Source organism: Musca domestica, unplaced genomic scaffold, assembly GCF_030504385.1.
Source record: "Musca domestica strain aabys unplaced genomic scaffold, Musca_domestica.polishedcontigs.V.1.1 75, whole genome shotgun sequence".
Lineage (NCBI taxonomy): Eukaryota > Metazoa > Arthropoda > Insecta > Diptera > Muscidae > Musca > Musca domestica.
This window is the reverse complement of record NW_026712393.1, coordinates 662,279-686,845: the sequence shown is the minus strand read 5'-3', so window position 1 is coordinate 686,845 and position 24,567 is coordinate 662,279. Positions and strand designations below refer to the sequence as shown.

Here is a 24,567-nt window from a genome sequence, read left to right as displayed (position 1 = left end):
CAGGAAGTTCTTACAAAATCCGCAAGTTCTTTGCTGAAGTCCTTGAAACATCATTAGACTTACTTGCGAGCCTCGAAAAAAATATTATTGGAAAATATCTTTGAAAATTCATGATGTTTTGGCCATAAATTATTTGAAAAAAATAAATAAAAAAAGAAATAAATTATTTGAAAAAATCTCTAAATTTTTTTGACAAGAAGTCCTTACAATTTTTGAATTCTTAAATCGATGTTTCCGACTTTTGAGCTTGAATGTCTTTAAAAATGTCCTTAAATCATTGAAAATGAAAGAAAGCCCCCTAATTTATTGCCATTAATTCATTGCAAAATATTTTTAAAAAATCCATTATTTTTTTTTGACATGAATTCTTTGAAAAGAATTTTTAAAAATCCATGATTTATTGTCTCAAAGTTCTTAAAAAAATCCTTGAAAATCGACGATTTCTTCATAAGAAGAAGAAGAAAAAATATCAAAAAATCCACAATTTCATGCCAAACAGACGAAAATTTTTAGGAAAAAAATAAAGGAAAAATCTTCAAAAAAAAAAAAAAAAAAAAATAGAGTTTCTTGTCAAAAATTCTTGAAAAAAATCTGGTATAAAGCTTTTAAAAATTCTAAAATAAAAATCGGATTTGTTTACCATTTTTGAAAAAATAAATGAGAAAATCCAAGTTTTCCTGACGTAAAGCCCTTAGAAAGTCTTCAAAATTCTAAATTTCTCGCCTTGAATTAATATTGTAATTCACAATTCTGACTAAAGAATGTTATCGGTAGGAATTTCTTTAATATATGTTCTTGACAACTCACTATTTTCCTGCAGGAATGCTTGTACAAAACATTACTAAAAAAAAATCAACGATTATCTGTTTTTTTTTTTTTAAATCAGAATGTCTTTGGAAAAATTGTTTAAAAAACGCTCGACTATCTTCGACAATTTCTAGAATATATTCTATAAAATACCAAATTATTTATTAAATCGACGAACTCTGTCCATCAAAGCTTTGTAAAAACTTTAAAAGTCCACGACATCCGTCAGGATTTCTTTAAAAATAGAAAACATCTTTAAGCGATTTTTTTTTGTTGCCAGCTATAGGGTAAGTGTACCAGTTGTCGGCACTTTTAGGCTTTTTTCAATTGCGAAAAAATAAAGTTGTTCAGATTTCAATTTTTGTTTAGTTTTCGAAATAATAAACAAAAATTGATTTTTTTTTATTAAATTAGCAAAATTTGCAATTTTACTAAAATAGTAGTTTTTTGCCAGTAGTCGGCACTATTTTCCATGCTCGGCATGTCTATTTGCCAGTAGTCGGCATATGCTATTTCAGTGAAAAAAATATTAAATATTTTATATTTTTTATTTCAAATAGTATAAAACAATCCTGTATTACTAATTCACAGTTTAATTAACTAATTTCGATTTAAATAGTGTTTTATTTAATTATTATTCTAAACCAAATATAGGTAGAAAATCTATGGATTTTCAATTGAAATAAAAATGAGATTAAATAAAAAAGTACTTTTCTTATATTTGGAATTTGTAAATTGATCTTTTTCCTTTAAATAGCCAAAAAAATTTTTCAAATGCCACCGCTATCTAATGCGTCAAATAGCTAATTAAAAACACCTACTAAATTTAGAAAAGTTAGCCAAAAAAGCACAAATAAAAGCAACTGCCGACTGAAAACTATTTTTTATTTAAGTAGTTTTTGGATTATTTTTTAATACTTTTCTCAAATTTGGGTGAAATTGGTCAAAAATAATATGTTTCTAGTAATCAGCACCCCCTGCCGACTACTGGCAAATCTCTTTTTTTTCTGTTCCTAATGTCGGCATTAAATAATATAACAGAAAAATACTTGAGTTGTATGTTTTTAAGTTATAAAATGATCTTTAGACTGTGATTTACTATTATAAAATATTTCTGATTCCAAAAGTATTTAATTTAATTTACTTAAATCGATTATTAAGTTGACGCCACCACTAATTTTTTCTTTACAAACAATCACTATCGCACGCGTTGGAAGACACTCAGTGACGAAAACCGTTATTCTCTCGTAATAAATGATTGGAGCTCATTGTTTTGACGTTTTTTGCAATTATTTAATTATTTGGTAAATTCGTTTTTTAAATTTTTTAAGTTTAAATTTCAAAACTGCCGATTACTGGGACATGCCGAACTTAGGCGCACTTACCATATAGGCCATAATTGTTGTTTTTATAAAAACAACAATATTTTAACAATCCGTGATTAGCGTATGGCCGGGAAATTCTTGGAAAAAATTTATGTTATTTTAAAAATCCCATCGTTGGACCGAATCATTGCTCCCTCATTAGATCCAATTTCGAATTATTTTAGATTTTTCGGAAAATTTGGTTTTTATTAATATTTAAATATTTTCCTATTCTTTTTTTAATTTTTCCGATACAAAAAAAAATGCAAAGTATTTATGTATTTTTAAAATTTTTTTCTCTGTGTACTTTTTTTTTTTTTTTTTTTTTTTGGTTTCTCAAAAATTTATTGACTATTCAATACAGTTCGTGTGTAATATTTGCTCTGCTTTTTTTTTGCTGCTGCTTGTAATGAGTCTAAAATTATGCATCATGATTTTCATTTTCATGTGGATGTTTTGATGCTATTGCGTCTTGCCAACCGTTTGTTTCCACAGCTACGTGGGCTCCGAATGGACTACTCACTTTGCATTTTAAATTAGCCATTATAAGATGAGTATTTATTTGCACCTTCAGAGCACATACACACTGACACAAGTATATGTATCATTTTTGGGGATGATATATTGTTATAGAGATTTTTTTGGTTTGGAAATAATTTGTTTTGGGTTAAAATTTCGGAATTTGTTAATCGGAAGAAATTTGACCATGTTTATAAAAAGGGCAATGAAAATCGGTAGATATACAAAGAAGTTTGTAATGAGCCTAATAATAATAAAATTTCAAAACTAACCACAAACTTTTGGAGATATGTAATTGAAAAAGTATTTTTTTTTTACAAAATTTTCAAAATTATTTAGCATTTTTAAATTGTTATCGAAAATCAAAAATTTAAATGTTTGAAAAAAAAAAAAAACAGAAGATAGAATAACAATTTGAATTTTTTATATTTTCATTTGAGACAATGTCATTTTCAAATTGTCGTTTCAATTTGATTTTTTAACACCCACAACTTTTAATTTACTGCTGTGGCGTAATTGAAACTCGCCACAACAGCTCAAAATGCTTTGAAAATATAAACATCAATTTTGATTAAATTTAATATAAAATGCGTTTCGGCGTTACGGCTTTTCGGCATTTCTGTGAAACCTGCCATCATTAAGATGGCATATAATTATCGGCATTTTGAATAGCAATTATAATAATTAAATTGGATATCAGAAAACAAAGTGCGAATTTCTTTTCACAGGCAGAGTTCATTGTACTTTACGAAATTTTATACAGTTATTAAACTATTCGACATAGATGGGGCAGCAAGTCAAATAAATGGAGACCATGAATATAGATTTTTTAAATTTAATTGAATTAAAAATTTTAATAGTTTTAGGATATTCAGGATTTACGTAATTCAATACATAATATTGAATCACATTGGTTGTTTATTCATAAAATTCTGCCTAGACCTCCTAAATTTGAAACACAATCACTAAAGAGCGCACCGGCTCTTTATTGGGTATTCTACAAATGTAGGAGCCCTGAGGAGACTTTTATGCACAATGGAAGTGTTCTAGAAAACTTAAGCACATATAAGATTTTCTATTCAAAATTAGGCCTTCGGGAGGTCTTCCACCAAGAGAAGACCAGTAAGGACTTGAAACATGTAATTCGGTATTTGTGGGGATACTACATCCATCAAAAATCTATATAATCCCATGGGAGGTATTTTGGTTAACGAAGACCTGTAGGAGGTCCTTGAGAACTTAGAGCACACATTATGTATAGAAAAGACTATAATAACAATTTAAAAAGTATTGGTCGGTTTTGCCGACATATGTATAACCTCATCCAATATTCGATTATTTAAATATACTTTGACTTCTGTTATGATTATTCAAATTGCTGACCCTCTATGGAGTAAGTTCCGAAGGAATGGGCCAATATTGACCATTTCGTATCGGATTTAAAAAATATGATATCAATATTACGTCGTGCTAGGTATACTCCAAACCTGGTTACTTGCTTCACTTCATATGAGATATGTGATAATTTTTAGAAAATGTTGAAATGTGCAAAAGGTACCAGATATAGTCGACCGAAGTACTCCATTTTTATGCTTTAACTAAAAAAGATATAAATACTGGTATGGGCAAAATTACAAGAAAATCGAATTTTATGCGAGATCATAAATTCCGATGAATTCCATATTCATTTCAGGTTTCTGGTTAAGAGAAATGTTTAGATATAGCGAGTTGTAAAGAATCTCTGACTTGTTTCGCAAGTTATGACAGATTAAAATATTGAAAATTGTGCACCTTTGTGAGTGAGGTACCAGAAGGAGTAGATCAATTTATTCCATCTTCACAGAAGATCTTGTGTGAAGATGTGTGAAATATGAAAGGAACCGGATGCTTGTTTCGAAATTTTATAATCGTTTTGGTGATTCAAAACGTTGACCCTTTGTGGGGGAGGTACCAGAAGAAATGATCCGATCTCTAACATCTTTTTAACAGATCTTGTGTTGATGGACATTTTGAGATGTGCCAAGTCTTAATGGAATCGAATGTTAATTTCGCGTTTAATGAGCTTAATGAATATTCAAAATGTTGACCCTTTGTGGGGGAGGTACCAGAAGGAGTGGGCCTATATATCCCATATCTACAGCAGAACTTATGCTAGTAGATATAATAGAATGTGTGAAATATGAAGAGAACCGGATGCTTATTTCGGATTTTATAATCGTTTTGGCTATTCAAAATTTTAACCTCTTTGTGGGGGAGGTACCAGAAGAAATGGTCCGATCTCCACTATCTTTGTAACAGATCTTGTGTCGATGAAAATATTGAGATGTACCAAGTCTGATTAGAAACGGATGTTAATTTCGTGTTTTATGAGCTTCATGGATATTCAAAATGTTGACCTTTTTTAGGGGAGGTACTTGAAGGAGTGGACCGATATATCCCATATCTACAGGAGATCTTATGCTAGTAAATATAATGGGATGTGTGAAATATGAAAATATGGCTTTTCAAAATTTTGACCCTTAGTGGGGGAGGTATCAGAAGGAGTGGACTGATACATTCCATCTTCACACCAGATCTTGTGTTAGTAAAAATAATGGAATGGAATATGAAGGCAGCCGGATGCTTGTTTCGGATTTTATGATCGTTTTGGTTATTCAAAACTTTGACTCTTTTAGGGGGAGGTACCAAAAGGAAAGGTCCGATCTCCACCATCTTTACAATTGATCTTGCATTGATAAAGGTATTGAGATCTACAAAATCTGAATGGAATTGGATGTTAATTTCGCATTTTATGAGCTTCGTGGGTATTCAAAATTTTACTTTCTGTGGGGAGGTACTAGATGGCGTGGACCAATATATTCCATATTCACACCAGACCTTGGATAATAAAAATATTGTGATGTGTGTAATTTGAAGACAATCAGGGTCTCACCTCACATTTTATAAGAATTATAATAATTCAAAATGTTGACCCTTTGTCGCACCTGACCTAGCACTAATGCAAATATTAGTATTTGAAAAGTTGAAGCAAAATCCGATCATCCTTTCTCTTTCTGTGCAGTAAAGTATTATTTTTGAAAATTTTGACCTTTTGTGGTGGATGTTCCAGAAGAGTTGATCGATATTGTCCATCTCCGAACTCGAACTAAGTTCGACAATAATATTACGATGTACCAAGTTTGGATTAAATCGGATACTCCCGTCGGGAGTTATCGTACGCACCAGCCAGCCAGGCAGACGGACATCACTAGATCCACTCCAAATGTCCTGAAACGGATTTGGTCTAAAGAGACCTAGGCTATAAAACCGTTATTTCGATAAGGACGTTCTGGCCATATCAAATTATATATACCCTCTCTAGCCATATGATTGAGGGTATAAAAAGGCAAATCCTTTAATGGATATTCTTCACCAACATAGGAGACCTCGGTTAACCTTAAAAAAAGAGAAGAACTTTAGAAAACTTCTATGCACAAATAGTCTTTCTTTATCAGCAGGTCTACTATCAAGACCTGTAAAAACGCAATTTCTAGGATGAGTGAGGTCCCGGGGTGTTTATTCCACGATAGGAATGTTATTCATATGCAATGCAATGGTTTTACTAAAATTAGACCACCCGAACTAAGCTATTGAAAAGAGTTTCTTCCAATCTTGATTTTCATTCATCATTATCCATTCAATGTCTCCTCTTAAGAAATACAGCGATCCCTCTTTATTTAATTTGTCTATGAATGAAAGAAGCCCACGACTACAACAATCCAACTCAATAAATGATTGAATGAATGAATCTTGGTTGGATCAAAACAAAATGAATGAACAACTTGCTGTTTGGTTGCCCTCCTCCCTCATCGACCGACCAACTGACTGCTTAAATGTATGAATGAACTCTTCTTCTTCTCCTTCTGCTTCTTCGCTCTTTAGTTTTTGTCATTCGTAGTTAATTTGCCATTTCCGCTCTAGTAAAATCATGAAAATCATTTAACAACTGTAGTCGTAGCAGTCAAACCAAGCCTGGCAAGCAGCAAGTCGGGTAGGCAGGCAGGCCGGCTGGCAGTCATGTCGAATATTGTCGTTGTCATCATTATTTTTTGCTAAACAAAAGCTGAACAAAAATATGGGGAAAATTGTCAAAGCTGTCGATAGAAAGTCATAACATTCATTGACAAATGTTAAATGCCAAAAAGAGGCACAAATAAGGGTAATTGGGTTTCTTTGGGGGAAAGTAGGGGAAATTTTGCCACTGCAGGCAAAGGGACAAGGCAATGCTTTTTTATACCCTCAATCATAGAGAGGCTAGAGAGGGTATATATCATTTGATATATACCCAAAACGTGCCCCATCGAAATAACGGTATTAGACCCTAGGTCTCTTTGAACCATCTCCGTTTCCGGACATTTGGAGTCTATCTAGCGATATCCGTCCGTCCGTCCGTCTGTCTGGCTGGTGGTTGCGCACGTTAACAGGAGTATCCGATTTGGTCCAAACTTGGTACATCGTAATATTATTATCAAACTTAGATCGAGTTTGAATATGGGTAATATCGATCTACTCCTTCTGGTATCTTCCCCACAAAAGGCCAAAATTTAATTATTTAATTATTAGGCCATTAAGCTCATAAACGCGAAATTAACATCCGATTCCATTCAGATTTGGCAAATCTCAATATTTCTATCAACACAAGATGTGTTATAAAAATGGTACAGATCGGACCATTAATTCTGGTACCTAGGGTTCAAGGAAATAAGCATCCAACTCTCTTAAAAATTCACACTCAGAAACATTCTTGCTAACACAAGATCTGCTGTGAAGGTGATATATATCTTCGAACCCCTTCTGGTACCTCAACCACAATAGATAACAACTTTCAATACATTTGTCGGTCATAACTTGCGAAACAAGTCAACGTTTCTTTACAAATTTGCTATATCTAATTGTTTCTCTCAAACAGGAACCTGAGATGAATATGGGATTTATCGGAATTTATGATTTCGTGCAAAGTTAAATACAAATATCGATTTTCTTGTAATTTTGCACATACTAATACTTTAGTTATTCCGTTTGTAACATTTTTGACCCCACAAAGTACATATATTCTTGAGCAGCATAAAATTCTATGTCGATTTAGCGATGTCCGTCCGTCTGTGGAAATCACTCTAGCTTCCGAACGAATTGAAGTAGATTGATAAAATTTTACTTAAATGTATATTATGTCTGCAGGACTTTTGATATTGAAAATGGGCCCTGTAGGTCCAATTTACGGTATAGCCCCCATATAACGGTATTTTGATGATTTTAGCGACATTATTCACCGGAATTGTTTCGAATTTGGTATCTGAAGTTCGTAATGAGAACTACAGTCTGTGACAGAAAATTTCCTATGCAGGTCCAGGCCTTCGTATAGCCCCCATATAACGGTACCTCCCGATATTCGGTATTTTTTATGATTTTAGCGACATTCTTCACCGGAATTGTTTCAAGTTTGGTAGTTGATGTTCGTAATGGACGCTACAGCCTATGACAGGAGATTGTCTGTACAGGTCCATGTCTTCGTATGGGCACCAAATAAGGGTACCTCCCGATATTCGGTATTTTGATGATTCAAATTACGTATTTAGAGTTCGTAATGGGAACTACAGTCTGTGACAGAAAATTGCCTATGCAGGTCCAGGTCTTCGTATAGGCCCCATATATATCTCTCTATATTCGGTATTTTGACGATTTTAGGTACAATACTCACCGAAATTGTTTGAGATGTCGTATTTGAAGTTTGTAATGGATGCTACAGCCTGTGACAGAAAATTATTTATGCAGGTCCAGGTCTTCGTATAGCTCTGATATAACGCTATATACGGCATTTTGATGATTTTAGCTACATTACTCACCGTTTATTTCTAGTTTCGAATTTGAATATGGTAACGACTTATAGACTCCAATATAACGGCTATATTCGGTATTTTTAAGATTTCAACAGAATTTTTAACGGATTTTATTTTTTGAAAATTTCTAAATTCGTTCCAAATGGTGGAGGGTAGTTAAAGTTCGGCATGGCCGAATTTACTGTTTTTTAACTTTTTTTTACCAAAGTTTAGGTTTTTTTTAAAGAGAGAAGCTTACCATTTACTACTTCTTTTATTTCTAAATTTCCAGCTCTATAGGTTCAACCAAATTGAAATTGAACCAAATTTAGTACCATTTAGTACTTTTCGTGCACTTAAGTACAAATTTCGAAAACTTCCTTCATATCCCAATCCTGCACATCGCCAGTAATGATGATTTCCATTTTCAGTATTTCAGCTCCATCCGTTCCACCAAATGCAAATTGTACTCAATTTAGTACTGTTTAGTACTCTTCGTATACTTTAGTACACACACTTTACTACACACACACACACACAAACTACCTCCTTACATCGACCCTATTTCTCAACCTTTATTCCCATTCCAAATTTCAAGTTTTTAGCTCTAACCGTTTGCATGATACGAAATGGTACCAAATGTAGTACATTTTAGTACTTTTCGTACACTTATTGCTCGAATTTCCAAAAACCCTATAGTATATCTATCCTGCAATTCATTAGTGACCCTCATTCCAAATTTTAGAGTTATATTATATACTTGTCATATTTTTCAAGGTACTTGCAATCTAGCACCTTATTGAAGATCCTCCAATTAACTCCATGTTATTCCAAATAAACCCCACGGAAAAATCCCCACAAAACTATATTTTCATCAAATACCATGAATTTCTGGATTTTCAAGTGTCGCAACACTCCAACGGAATTCCATTCGTGGCGTGCTGTTTCAATTATTAATCGAATTTTTTCGCCAACACTTAAAGAGACGGCTTCTTTTTCGCCGAGTCGATTAAATAATTTCATTATTTACAACCTTAATTATGATTTGATTGATTTCTGACCTTCTGCAGGCAGCAGTGGTCGGACAAGCGCATCACAGCGATGTGAACGCGCAACAATGACAACTACAAAAGAACACATCAGAAAATAACAACAGCAAAAAAAATTAAAATCAATAAATAAAAGACATATAAACAACAAAAACAAGAACAGCAACAATAACAACAAATGGAAATAGTAGCAAATGAAGAAGATTGCAACAAGGAAAAACGAACAACAACAGCAAGAAAAACCAATTAAATTAACCATTGATGATGATGATGATGACAACGACGATTATGTGATGGGTATGGAATGGAAATGGAATGATAATATAAAAATATCCCCCCCCCCCTCTCTTCATGATTCTACTCCTGCGGACAATAATGAAAATGATGGAGAGGATGATGGCGGTGTGCTGTCATTTGCCTTGATGATAACAACAACAAAAACAGCAGCAATAGCATAGGCAATGATGATGATGGTGACAATGATAAGACAAACCAGCCATGTTTCAATGTAGCCAACCAACAAACAGCTGTTACTATCATTTGTCGTTGTTGTTGCCACTTTTGTAGCTAACAATTGGTGGGGCTACATATTTCTATTCAGGGGAAAATCTTGCTGACTGTTGTGATATCACCAACCAACGAAAAAAAAATCCAATCGATAAATATCATCATAATGATGCCAATAATTGTTTCTTTGATGATGACCCAAGATGTGATAAAAGGTGGCAAATTTTCTCTCTTTTGGGTTTTTTTTCGGAAAATTCTTTGTGTTGAAACAGCATTTTCACCTAGAACACGACTCGTAAAGAAGTGTCAACTGTAGGGGATGTTGTTAAATGAAGAAAATTTTTAAAAAGTCACCATGTCACCCATATGGCAATCGATAATGTTGTAAATGGTGACCTCAATTTCATCATGATCAAGGAATAATGGGAGGCATAAATAATGTGCTGCAGAATTTATTTTTAATTTCCAGCTAATTTTAGTAAGTAGGACAGTGCCATAAATTAATGAGGGATGATTAAGAAGTGCTTTGTTGAAACAAACAGAATGATTTGCGAACCAAAGCATACTGCAAAAGAAAAATAACAAAAGAATGATCATTCTGAGACCTACTGAATACGTGATACCTTTTCCGAGTTTGGCAGAGACGATTTCAAACCCTACATTGCCAGTATAGAATTTATATTATTTTAGATCGGTTTAGATTTGGATATAGCTCATACATATATATCTTCAACCGATTTCAGGAAAATTGTGCACAAAATAGCCAATATCAGTCCAAATGACCTGAATTTTGGTACATCCGATCGAACTCAGTCTATTAGCAAGTACATCGAATTTGGTGAAAATCGGTTCAGATATAGCTTTAGCTTCCGTATACATGTTTCATCCGATTTGGGGTTAATTGTGCACCAAATGGCCAATATCAGTTCAAAAGTCGTGAATTTTGGTACATCCGACCGAATTCAGTAACCATTCTTGGGTGGCGCGTTCTGAATTGTAAGGTCCAAAGACTGCGGCCAAAATGTTTGCCTGCCCAAGGTTTTAATACACCCTCCATAATATTTTCGCTATAATTTTCGGCATTTATTCTGATGCCACGGTCGATTAACACGAGCGGAAAGCGACCACCGGCTGTTATGACGGCCCACACCATCACCATGACCGGCGCTTGAGTTCTGGTGGCCAACCGAGGGTGCACATTTTCAGCTGACCTCTTTGGCGAGTAAACACGATCATTTTGTTTGTTTAAAAACTGCTGGACAACGAATATTTTCTCATCGGAAAAAACCAAATTCGGCAGTTCACCACTTTCGGTCTATTGGCCTAGTCTATTTTTTTCTATTGCGGTGTAAGTCCTTGCACTTTTTGGAATTTCAATGGCTTTACCCCGAGGTCATGTTTCAATATTTGCCGAATAGAATATTGCGATACGTTCAACTCACGAGCCATTTTTCGGCCACTGCGACGTGGGTTTCGGTCAAGTCGCTTCTTTACTTTTCGAACCATTTCTGCGGATGTTGCTGTTTTCTTCCGTCCACTTCCCTGACGTGGGGCTACTCTACGAGTGAATTCCATCACGAATAACTTTTTTTCTGGAAAATTCTCCCCAAAATGCTCTTGTATGATTGTAAATAATATAATGAGCTGTCACTGGAATAATTTTAAAAGCTGTCGGACGAGTGGCTTAGAAATGACAGCAGTCTGAAGCTGTTTGCAATTTTTTCATCTCACCCAGTATACGTTTTCCTGATTTGGTCCAAAGAGACCTAGGGTCTAAAAACGATATTTGGCCGTGTGAAATGATGTAGACCCTCTGTAGCCATATGGCTGAGGTATAACAAGTTCGTTCAAAAATACTGTTTTAAAGATAACCGTTATATGGGGGTTATGCGAAGACGAGGACCTGCATATGTATTTTTTTACATAGGCTGTAGTACTTCCGGCGGAAAATGTCGCTAATATCATAAAAAATACTGAATATTGGAAGCTAGCGTTATATGCGGGTTATACAAAAACGCATATGTAATTTTTTGTCATAGGCTGTAGTACCCATTACGAATTTTAGATACAAAAATTAAAAACAAAAATCGATATATAATGTCACTAAAATCATAAAAATGTCGGGTTTGTATATGGCCCATTTACTGGCAAAATACACCAAAAGTTCCCGCATTTTTAATTTTTTCTAAATATTTGATTTAAGATTTCTTGGAATCCCTTGGTCCCCTTGGCCGGAGACCCAGCAATATCACTGGAAAAAATTCCGAATAGAGCAGATTAACTCTCGGTTGAGTCATGAAGGGTTAATATTATAGCTCTATACTTTTGAAACCACAAATGGATAACCCTGTATCCTAAATCCACAATTCCACCCACATCCCCACACCAACACCCAACTCCTTTTAAACTTTAAAATTTATTGTAATTTATTTACTTCGTTACTGTCTCTTATTTATCGATTATTGGAAAATACCGCCAAAGCCAAATTACAAAAAAAACAACATCATCAGCATCAAAAAACAACAAGCCACACAACAACAGCAAAGTATTGAAATATGTGACACTCATTATGGGTAATATTTATTTATGGATACTTCAGAAAAAAAAAAAAAAACAACAACAGTAACAACAACAAGTGCTGTGGTGTTGGTCAGCACAACCAGTTAACACCCAACCAGGCCAGCCGAACACAATTCATCCATCTTTCGACATTGCCATTTGGAAATTTACAACAAGAAAAACAACGACAACAACAAAGACTGTTATTTAAACTAATGTTAACTGGAAAATTTAGTGTGAAATTCAAAGCCTACCAAATAAACCGCCCAAAAACCGGAGTCACTTAGTTGGTCAGTAAGTCGGTCTGTTCGACAGCCATGTGTAAATTTATTCGTTAAATTAATTTGTCCAACTAAATTACTCTTGATAACCGTAATTTGATGGCAAGTGATCTAATCGTGCAATAAATTAGTTGGGTGTCTATTTTTTTCTATCTTATCTGTTCGGAAAGGTGGTCTAATGCAACAGTGCAAATGCAAATTAATTGAAGAAAAGTTGGATCAAATATGCATTGCCCTATAATAAAAGTCATTAGATAAGTTAGAGGGAAATAATGATCTTCACTAACACTCACTTATCTTATTTAATAAAGAAAAAATCATGAAAACATATACAGGGTGAGATAAAAACACTGCAAGAAAGTCAAACACCATAATTTTTACATTTTTTTTAATTTCGTTGAATGAAAGCCAAAAAATTTCCGAGAACTTTTAGAATAAGTTTAGATTTGTCCGAATTGGTCACCTTCGGCACGAATTATGGCCTTCAAACGGCCAATGAAACCGTAAGACGCTGCCCGAATGTTGCTCTGCGGCATTTTGTCCTATTCCCGTCGAAGCGTTTGCTTGAGGTGATCGACTCTTTGGTATTTTTTAGAGCCAACCTTGCTTTCCAAAATACTTCAGACACAATAGTCCAACGGATTGGTATCCGGAGATTGAAGAACCTCATATTGTAACCATTCTCGGGTGGCGCGTGCTGAGTGCGATGGTGCTTTAATACACCCTCCAGCATATTTTCGCGAAAACATTCGGCATGTATTCTGATGCCACGGTCGAGCGACCATCATCTGTTATGGCGGCCCACACCATCACCATGGCCGGCGCTTGAGTTCTGGTGGACAACCGAAGGTACACATTTTCAGCTGACCTCTTTGGCAAGTAAACACGATCAACTAATGGACAACGAATGTTTTCTCGGAGAAAACCGAAATCGGCAGTTCACCACATTCGGTCAAGCGAAGCAACTCTTTAGCTCTTTTGAGTCTATTTTCTTTCTGTTGCGGTATAAGTTCTTGCACTTTTTTTATCCTCCACCATAGTATGGAGGATATATTAAGCTCGTCATTCCGTTTGTAAACCTCGAAATATACATTTTAGACCCCACAAAGTATATATATATTCTTGATAAGCATAAAATTCTATGTCGATTTAACTATGTCCGTCGGACAGACTTCTGTGGAAATCACTCTAGCTTCCGAACGAAATGAAGTAGGTTGATAAAATTTCAAATGTATTTTATATCTGCGGGACTTTTGGTATTGAAAATGGGCCATGTAGGTCCACGGTTTGGTATACCCCCCATATAACTTCCGATATTCGGTACTTTCATGATTTTAGGGACATTATTCACCGGAATTGCTTCAAATTTGGTATTTGAAGTTCATAATGGATACTACAGCCTAGGACAGAAAATTGTCCGTGCAGGTCCACGTTTCGGTATAGCCTCCATATAATACGAGACACAAAAGATTTATTCACATTTAAATGCTGGAGTGCTCTAACGATAGCCGATAGGATCTGTTGAAAATGTTGTCATTTGTTAGGATCATGCTAAAAATCGACCTGTTCTTTTCGTGCACATATAGTGCGAATTTCCAAAAACCTTTCGGTACACTCTATCTTCCAGTCCAAATTAAAGTGTTCTAGCTCGACTGCTAAGGGTCTTACCCTTCAAAAATCTGGGGTCCCGGGCTATCCCCCAAAAGAAAGTAGTTTCCCGGAATCAGTTGGAAAATACCTACTTCGGAAGAAGTCGAAAACCCCCATTTTTACTAAACTAGAGTTGTTTCGAATATTTTTTAAGCACCAAATCAAACGTGAATTTTTAAAGTATTATATTTAAGGACTGTCAAACCTTTAAAATTTTAAACTTTTTTTTTTCAAACTTTAAACTTTTGACGGAGGACCTACCAGATGATCCTCATTCCAAATTGAAGAGTGTCAGCTCTACTGCTTACTCAAATACAATGGGTACCATATTAAGTACCTTTTCATGCATTTCGTAGCGTTCTGGTATGAATTTCCAAAAACCCAGGCTTTTCTGACCCCTTCGGACCAAGAGTAAACCTCACCCAGAATTTCAAGATTCTAGCTTCAGCCGTCAATTACTTTACTCTCTTATTAATAAAGATTTCATATATTTTATAATTTATTTTTAATAACAAATATTTTTTTCATTTTAGGTAAGTCATTGGATATCGATTTATCAATTAATTGTATCTTAATTTGTGAGTATTACAATTTATAAAATAAAATTTACCCAAATATTTCATTAGTGTAATAATATAAAATAAAAACGAAATAAAAAATAGATAAATAAACCAATAAATATAACAATAAAAAAATAATAATATAATACGCAAAATACTAATAAAAATCCACAATATAAATAGATAATAAAATAATTTAACAGATAATAAACATTGAACTTTAATCAATGGCAGCAATTGTAAATTGCACCAATTAACATTTTCACACAGTCTGTACAAACATATGTATGTAGGTAGCTACTAGGTACCTACTTATTCTATTGAATTCATTGACCTTCATGGATTACAAACAACGAAAAACAACCTAAGAATGCTTGTGTTTTCCTGAGCGGAAATATTTCGTTATCCCTTTTAGCAATGGAAAATTTTTCATGTGGAATTTTATGCGATTGCAACTTGACTGACGCCAAGCAGTCATCCAACCAACCAACCAACGCTGTGTTGTGGCATTACTACGAAGTGTGAAACCAAAAATTCATTTCCATTAAGAGTTCATATTAAATGTTGTTTTGTACTTGTTGTTATTGCATTTCTTCTCATAGCTCCTACTTTCTCTCTCTCTACTCTCTCCTTTTTGCCTTTCACCCACTATAGCAACAAAATAACCAACAATGACCGAGTGACGACGTGTGTCATCAACGAGACAGTGAAGGTGTTTGGGGTGCCTACCAACATGTTTGAAGTTGTGTTTTGTGGGAAAATGTGAGTTTTTCGCCAGTAAATGAAATCGTTTCACTCTATTTCTCTTGTTTCGAGAGAGCGTCCTTATTGAGTTTCTCTGTTTAACGAGAAAAAGTAAACAGTTTTGCTTTGGTAATGGTAAAGGACTCTGTTGGCAACAAAAGTGGATTTTTCAAAGAATATTTTTTAAGGACTGTTAAATGGGGATTCTCAAAGGATATTTGGCTTTATTCTGGTTAAGAAAAAACTCTTCAATTTTTTTGATTTTTTTTTCCAGAAAGTTTTTTCTAGTTAGATACTTTTAGCATGATTCCGGGACGGACCCCAGATTTTTGACCAAAAGTTCGGATTTGAGACCCTGGTTAAACATGGATCCTCTCCCCCGTTAAAGAAATTATGGGTATCATTTGAAAGATTTTGAAAATACCCACCCACAAATGTCAGCTATTACATGGCATCAATTTCATGGACTCACATGGACTTTTTGGGGGACTCAGGGTAAAAATACCTCTGGAAAAAATTTCGAAAAAATCATAGTTTTTACTAAACTAGATTTTTTTCAAATATTTTTTTAAGTACCAAAACAAGCGTATATTTCGATATTTTCTTCAAATTTTCCAGTTCTATTGGGTAACCTACCAGGCATTTTCACACCGAATTCCGGGAAACTACTTTTTGCTTGAGAGACGAACCCGGGACCTCAGATTTTTGCCCCGAAATTCCAGTCTCAAGAACCTGGTTAGAACTGGATCCACTTGTCGGATATTGATAGGTACAATGTGAAAGCTTTCGAAAATACCTATCCTACAAGTGTCAGCTATAATTTGGCACAAAATTCGTGACCCCCAAAAAGAACCCTTTTTCGACTTTAAGGTTTTTGTAAAAAATCAGTTTTTGAAATGTTTTGATGTTTTCTTGAACTTTTGAGAGACCTTCCAGATGAAATAAACTGATTTTTCTAATCTACGCTTGGTATTTTTACCCTGGGAAACTACTTTTTTCTTGGGAACAGACCCGGGACCCAAAATTCCCAGATATAGACAATATAAGTATCGTTTGAAGGTCTTTAAAAATACTTATCCAATAAGTGTCAGCTGTAATTTGCCATCAATTTCGTGGACCCCCGTAATGGACCCTTTTCGACTTTTTACTTCCGAACAAATGATAAAAAGGTACTTTCATAAGCTGTCAAATAATCCTATATTAATGCGGATTTTCGGATAAAAAATCTAGCGTCCCGGGTTCGTCCCAAAGAAAAAAGTAGATTCCCGGAATCGGAAGATACCTACCCCTGGACACAATTTCGAAAAAATCGCAGAGATTTTACTAACCTCGAGTTGTTCCGAATAATTTTTTCAAGTTCCAAATCTAACGTGGATTTTGAAAGCATAAATTCCAGGACTATCAAACCTTTGAATATTTTAATTTGTATACCCCTTTCCAATTGGCTATAGAGGGCATACATCATTTGATACCTCCAAAACGTGCCTCATCGAAATAACGGTTTTAGACCCTAAGTCTCTTTGGACCAAATCCGTTTCAGTTTCAGTTTATCTAGCGATATTCATCCGTCCGTCTGTCTGCCTGTCTGGCTGGCTGGTTCGCACAATAACTTTCCGAGGGAGTATCCGATTTGGTACATCGTTAATATTATCAAACCTAGATCGAGTCCGGAGATGTTCCATATCTCCTGTTACATCCCCCACAAAACGTCGACACTTAAAAAAAAATATTTTTACTGCACAGAAAGGAGAGGATAATCCGATTTTGCTCTAACTTTGCAAATCCTAATATTTGCATCAGTGCTAGGTCAGGTGCGAAAATGAACAATATCGGTCAACTCAATCAGGTACCTCCCCCACAAAGGGTCAACATTTTGAATAATAAACTCTTAGAAAATGTGATGTAAGAGTCCGATTGCGTTCAAATTACACACAGCTCAATATTTTTATTAACCCACGGTTTGGTATGAATATGGAATAAATCGGTCCACTCCTTCTGGTACCTCCCCCACAAAAGGCTCAAAATTTTGAATAACCGTGAAGCTCATACAACGCGAAATTAAAATCCGATTCCATTCAGACTTGCTACATCGCAATATTTCCATCAACACAAAAGCTGTTCTAAAGATGGTAGACATCGTACCATTTCTTCTGGCACCTCCCCAACAAAGGATTCAAGATTTTGAAAAACAAAACGCTCAAAGAAAACAAAATAAGCATCCAACTCTCCTCAAATTTCACACACACAAACATTCACAACATCTGTTGTAAAGATGATATATATCTGCGAAACCCTTCTGGTACCTCACCAACAATGGTTACCAATTTTCAATACTTTTATCTGTCATAACTTGCGAAAGAAGCCAGCTATTCTTTACAACTTGCTATATCTAAATATATCTCTCTTTGCCAGAAACCTGAGGTGAATATGGAAATACAAAAAAATTGGAAATACAAATTTCGATTTTCTTAAAATGTGCCCCTTCTAATATTTTTATCTGTATTGGATGAAGTATGAAATACTTCGGTCGACTATATCTAATGTCTCTGGCACATTTTGACATTTTCTAAAAATTATCACATATCCAGTATAAAGTAAAGGAAGTAGTCGATATTGTCCAAAAACTAGCACGTCGCTATATTTTGATCATATTTGTTTAGGTGCGATACGAAATGGGCAATATTGACGCATTCCTTCGGAAACTACTCCACAGAGGATCAACAATTCGAATAATCATAACAGAAGTCAAAATATATTTAAATAATCGAACAATGACTAAGGGTATACTTATGTCTGCAAAACCTACTGACACTTTTTAACTTCTTCAAATTTTGAACTTTTGTGGGGGGATCCACCAAAAGAAGTGAAGCTGTTTTGCCAATCTACTAACGTGATCTGAGTTGTGTAAAAATATGTACCTAGTTTGAACTTTATTGGATACTTCTTCTAAGCGTGGGCAACAGCCGGTCAGACGGATACGGGTAGATCAACTGCAAATATTATGAAACCTATTTTGTCCGAAGCAATCTATGGTCTAAAAACCTGACCGTACTAACTGATATATAACATCTGTGGCCATAAGGGTGAGGGTATAAAACGGAAGTAGTGTTTGACTCAAAAGTGTTGAGTAGATTTTGCAGAATATTTCTCACAAGTATCTCTCCTCTCTCCCTGAGCTGAGTTAACCCAACATCAAGTATACGCCACACGGGGCTTAACAGAGCTATGTTATCAAAGATAACATAGCATTGTGATTTCTGTTATTTTTAAAATTTGCATAAATATTGTACAGAGGTACATTTTTTTATTTTTTCTATTTTTTTTTTTTATTCTATTTTCTATGAATTTAACTTTTATTTCAATTTTTTGCAATTTGCCTTTGCTTTTAATTTTTTGCATTTCATTTTTGGTTTCCTTTCCATTTTATGAGATTGCTTTTCGTTTTGTTTTTACTTTTGCATTTGTTTGACTTTTTGTTGTTGGTCACCGCTGCTGTTTTTGGGTGACGTCGACGACATCGAAGCCAGCGCCAGAGCCAGAGCCATTGTTGCCTTTTGTATTCATCGGATTTGTGTGCAAAGTTTCGTGTGAGTTGAGTTTTTAACTTTAAAGCTTCATTCAATGAATTGCTGGCAAAAGAGAGTGGATTTTTGAACAGAGTAGCAGCGATTTTCAGTTGATTTCAATATTTCACCTTGCATTGTTGCCTTTCGTTGTTGTTATTGGTTTTTTTTTTTGTGTTATTGTTTGGTAAAATGTTTGTTTTTTGGCGTATTGTTGCTGTGGGAGGGGAGGTGGATTGCCGTTTGTTGCTCCAACAAATTGTCAATATTTGTGTGACTTCAAAACAATTTAACAATTAACAAAAACAATGTAGATATATATTTTTTAAATTTTAATGCTTGAATTAATGCAAAATAATTTATGATCTCTTGAGGGCATTTGAGTTAATTTGAAATATATATATATATATATATATATATATATATATATATATATATATATATATATATATATATATATATATATATATATATATTCTCTCGCGCACAAATCAAGCTCATAAGGCTCGCACGGATTGAGGAATTGTTGTTTACTCATGGCTTTGAAAAATATTAAATGTAAGAAAGTGTATTTTTTTTATGGGTGACATTAAATTCCATCATTGCCACACTGTAGGGTAATTGAATATACCAGCTTTATTTGTCCTGTCCTGAATGCTGAATGATCTTAATCAGAACAAGTTTTAAAGCATCAGTCGTGTTTTACATCCTCGGCCTGTGACCAATTTACGGTGTTACAATTTTTTACGGGTTTAAGCAGCCTACGAAGATGATCACCATATTGCATTTTGTCTGAACTAAATATTTGATATTACATATCTCCTTTTACCATAACTCAATTTTGTTGTCTTTACAGAATTGTCTTTAACATAAACTATCTTTGATCGGAAGGTCCATAAATGTTTTCTTAAAATATCCACGATTTTTAGTCACCTCTCAATAACTAAAATCTTGCATTGAAATAAGTTTCAAAGGTCCCCTTGACCAAAATCGTGGATTTTGCCGATATTTGTGTGAATAGTTTTTAAAGGGATTTCTGACGAAAAAATAAGGATTCTTTACGAATATTTTTTTAAAGGCCTCCTGATCATATTTGTCAACTTATATGAATATCTTTTGAGGACCAACGATTGAGATTTTGGATATGAAATCGTAGATTTTTGAGAAATTTTTGAAATTTGGACCAAAAGTGATTGTTGAAGGATTGTTTTTTTTTTTTTTTTTTGAAAAACATTCTTGGCATTACCTCTTGGCTAAGCTCTTTAGAAGACCTTTAACTTCATGGCCAATTTTTATGAATAGTTTTGAAAGAATTTTAACGAAAATTCTTGGATTATTTAAGAATATGTTTTGAAGGATATGCTGAACATTTTTTATGAAAAATCTTAGGTTTTTTGTTTAAAAAAAAACATCGATTTTTGAGAACATTTTTCAAAAATTTATGTGGAAAAGGAGGAACACCTTAGACCACAAATTTTAATTTTTTATGGAACGTTTTTTAAATCTCCTGATCAAATATTGTTAACTTTTTCAAGAAAGCTCTTTGAAGAACGTTTTCAGCAAAAATTATGTATTTTTAGTGCATTTCATAGCCAACATTTATTTATGTACTTGATCAAAATCGGGGTTTTTGTGGGTAGTTTTTGGATTTTTCAACAATATGTTTTAAATGACCTCCTGACCAAAAATTTTACACTTTTATAAAAATCTTTTGAGGAAATGGAACAGAGTTTGGCTTGCTTGTTTGGGATACCATAGTATTTTGTTGTTGCAAAATCGTCAGGCGAAATCCCATTATTGTTGTTTTTATAAAGGAAATGTTTAAAAGATATGTTAAGAAAGAACGACGAAAAATCGGGGATTTTTTTAAGAAATTTTTTGGAAGGACATTTTTGCGGACTTTCTAAACAAATATCGGGTATTTTTAAAAGCATATTTGGAAGGAAGGATTTTTAAAATTTTGATGATTCATAAGCAAGTGAATAGTTTTCGAAAGATTTCTGATAAAAAAAACCTTGGATTGAAATATTTTTAATTTTTTGAAGGACCTCCAGACAAAAAATTTAATGATTTTGTTTTTTAAGAAAATTTAGGGTTTCTCTACAAAGAGTTGTAGATTTTTGAGAAATTTGTTGGAACGATCTCTTGACAAAAAATTGAGATATTTTAAGGACATTTTTGGAAAGACTTTCTAGCAAAAATTTTAGATTTTCGAAGTGCTGAGCTACGATAGTGAAATTTTAAAAGAATATTTAGAAATACCTCCTGGATTTGGGAATTTTTAAGATTTCTAGGTCAAAAATCTGGATTTTTTGAGAATTATTCTAAGGTAGTCTCGAGACTTTTAACATTTTTAGATTTCCAGGTCAAGAATTTGAGTCATTAAGGATAATTGTGAAAGACCTGTTGGATTTTTTTTTTAAATCCGAATCGTGGATTTTCTAATTAATTATATAAAGGACATTCTGATCAAAAATCGAGGATTGTGTTCTAAAATTTCAAACCAAAACTCCTTGAATTAGAGTAATTAGAAGGACACCTAGTTTTTTTTACTATCTGCCAAACAACATAGCAGTAAAAATCATAAATTATAAAAATAGGACACATTTCTAAAGCACCTATAAATTTTAGCCGCTGACATCAAAAGTGACCCTAATAACAAATTTCAGGATCCCAGCCTAGTTCCTTCACCCAATACCAAATTTAGTATAATATAGTATTTTTGTACAAATATTGGACGCGTTTTCAAAACCACCTCCATATCTTAATCGCAGACACCAACAGAGACCTAAATAACAAATTTCGGGATTTCAGCCTTATTCCTTTACCCAATTCCAGATTTAGTATTATTAAGTAGTTTTCTTACAAACATGCAAAATTTCAGAAAAATCTGATAAAAAAAATTCCTCTAAATTTATTAAAATACCAAATATTGGGTGGAACAATTATATGTGGGCTATACGAAGACAGGGACCTGAGAAAATTCTACGGACCTATAATGCATCTCATTTACCTAGTTCATTTCATTCGGTATCTAGAGTGATTTCCAAAGATGGAGAGAGAGAGAGTCAGACGGACGGACTGGCTAAATCGACATAGAATATTATGCGGGTCAAGAATATTTATACTTTCTGGAGTCTAAAAATGCTTATTTCGAGGAACGACAAACTTAATATACTCTGGCGGTTGGGTTAGGACCAGAATTGAAGTTTGTTATACCCTCCACCTTGGAAAGGAGGGTATAATAGAGCGTAGAGCGCCAAAATTTAGCAGAGCAATTTGTATTGTGTCTAGGATAGTTGGTATTGAAAATAAGATATATCGGTCCACGTTCTGGTATAGTCCCCATATAACGGCACCTCTCGATATTCGGTATTTTGATGATTTATGCCACATTTTTTCACTGATTTTTCTAAAAATCGGTATTTTTTGGTCATAATAGGTTCCAGCTCCGGTGGCGAAACATTGCATGTATAGATCCACGTTCTGGTATAGCCCCCATATAAAGGTACTTCCCGATATTCGGTATTTTAATTTTTTTTGCCACATTTTTTCACGGATTTGTTTAAAAATTGGAATCTGTGGGTCATAATGGGTCCTAGTTCGTGTGGCGAAACATTGTATGTATAGGTCCAAGTTTTGATATAGTCCCCATATAACGGTACCTCCCGATATTCGGTAATTTGATGATTTTTGCCACATTTTTCACGGATTTGTCTGAAAATTGGTATTTGTAGGTCATAATGGGTTCTAGCTCCTTTGGCGAAACATAGCATGTGTAGGTCCAAGATTTGGTTTAGCCCCCATATAACGGTACCTCCCGATATTCGACATTTTAATGGTTTTGCCACATTTCTTCTAATGTTTCCTTTACCCTAAGGTAGAGGGTATTAAAAGTTTGGCCCGGCCGAACTTAATGTTTTTTTACTTGTTGTTTTTGTTTGCTAAATATTTAGGAATTGAAATGGACATGGAATTTCGAATGGAATAGGAGTTTAGGACAGAAGTCAAGCATTTTGGATGGTCTTCGGATAATATTTGGCTAACATTTTTGCCGGACTGTATGGTATTATTTCAAAAACGAAATCGACCAAAATCAATTTGGATCTAATTGGGGTTTTCCAATACTTCATAGTGTTGTGAGGTATTACATGGCCGGCCCGGCACAAATACAGCCTTTGCCTACTTGTTTTTCAATGACTTTGTAGACTAAAATCGTTTCCTTTTGGATTTTTTTTTAAATTTTCTATTCAAAAATTGTTGATTTGGTATTTCTTAGGACTCATGAGTCTGACGTCCTTCAACAACTTTCTAAGCAAAAATCGTAAATATTTAAATATTTTTCTAATGATTTCGTCCCCAAAAATCTATGGACAAATTTAAGCTATTTTAGGGATACTCTTTCAGTTATTTAGGTTTAAATATCACCAAATAATATCCTTCTACAAAACTATCCAACCCTCCATATTGTTCTCTCTCTCCCATTATGACCTCTTCTTCCATCCCTCCCCGTAAATCATTGGGCCTTATCATTTTGACAGTGGCCAGCCAGCAGCAGCAGGAGCCACTCAACAAGCATTGTTTGTTGTCTTTTACCACCATCACCCCCTTTGTCCATTCGCCGGCGCATCCATCTGTCCAGCTGTCATATGAAGTTTTCTTGTTTTCCTGCTGTTGCAGTTCTCCGTTTTTTTCTTGTTCTTTTTTCTGGTATTTCGTTTTTGTTTATGTCATCTTTGGCGCCGTTTTATTTTAATTCAATTACAATTCATTTGTTTTGTGTTTTGTCTCCGTTTCTCTCTCACCCGCTCTTCATTCTTTGCAAGGCTTTTTTGCTGGTTTGTTTTGAATATTTGCGAGTTCCCTTTATGAGTGCTCCTCCCATCCGATTTGCAGTAGTCAATTGCTGCACTATTTTCGATGGTTTTTTTTTATAATTTCTTGTTTTTATTTTTTTCTGTTGTTGTTACTTAATGGTATTGTTGTTGGTGGTGGTCGTAGCTGATTTTCATTATTTTTGATGATTGTTTGCATTTTTGATTTCTGACGACGACAACGATGTTGTTGTTGCTGTTTGTTGTTCACTTTTTTTCCTTGCGAGTTATTGAA

At 34.2% G+C, this 24,567-nt stretch overlaps 1 protein-coding gene across 3 annotated transcripts in view; it reads left to right on the top strand.

Annotated features, from left to right (window-relative positions):
* The window catches only part of LOC131806386 (neurogenic protein mastermind-like), a 418,316-nt gene that overhangs the window by 229,542 nt on the left and 164,207 nt on the right, over positions 1-24,567 (top strand). The window lies entirely within an intron of this gene.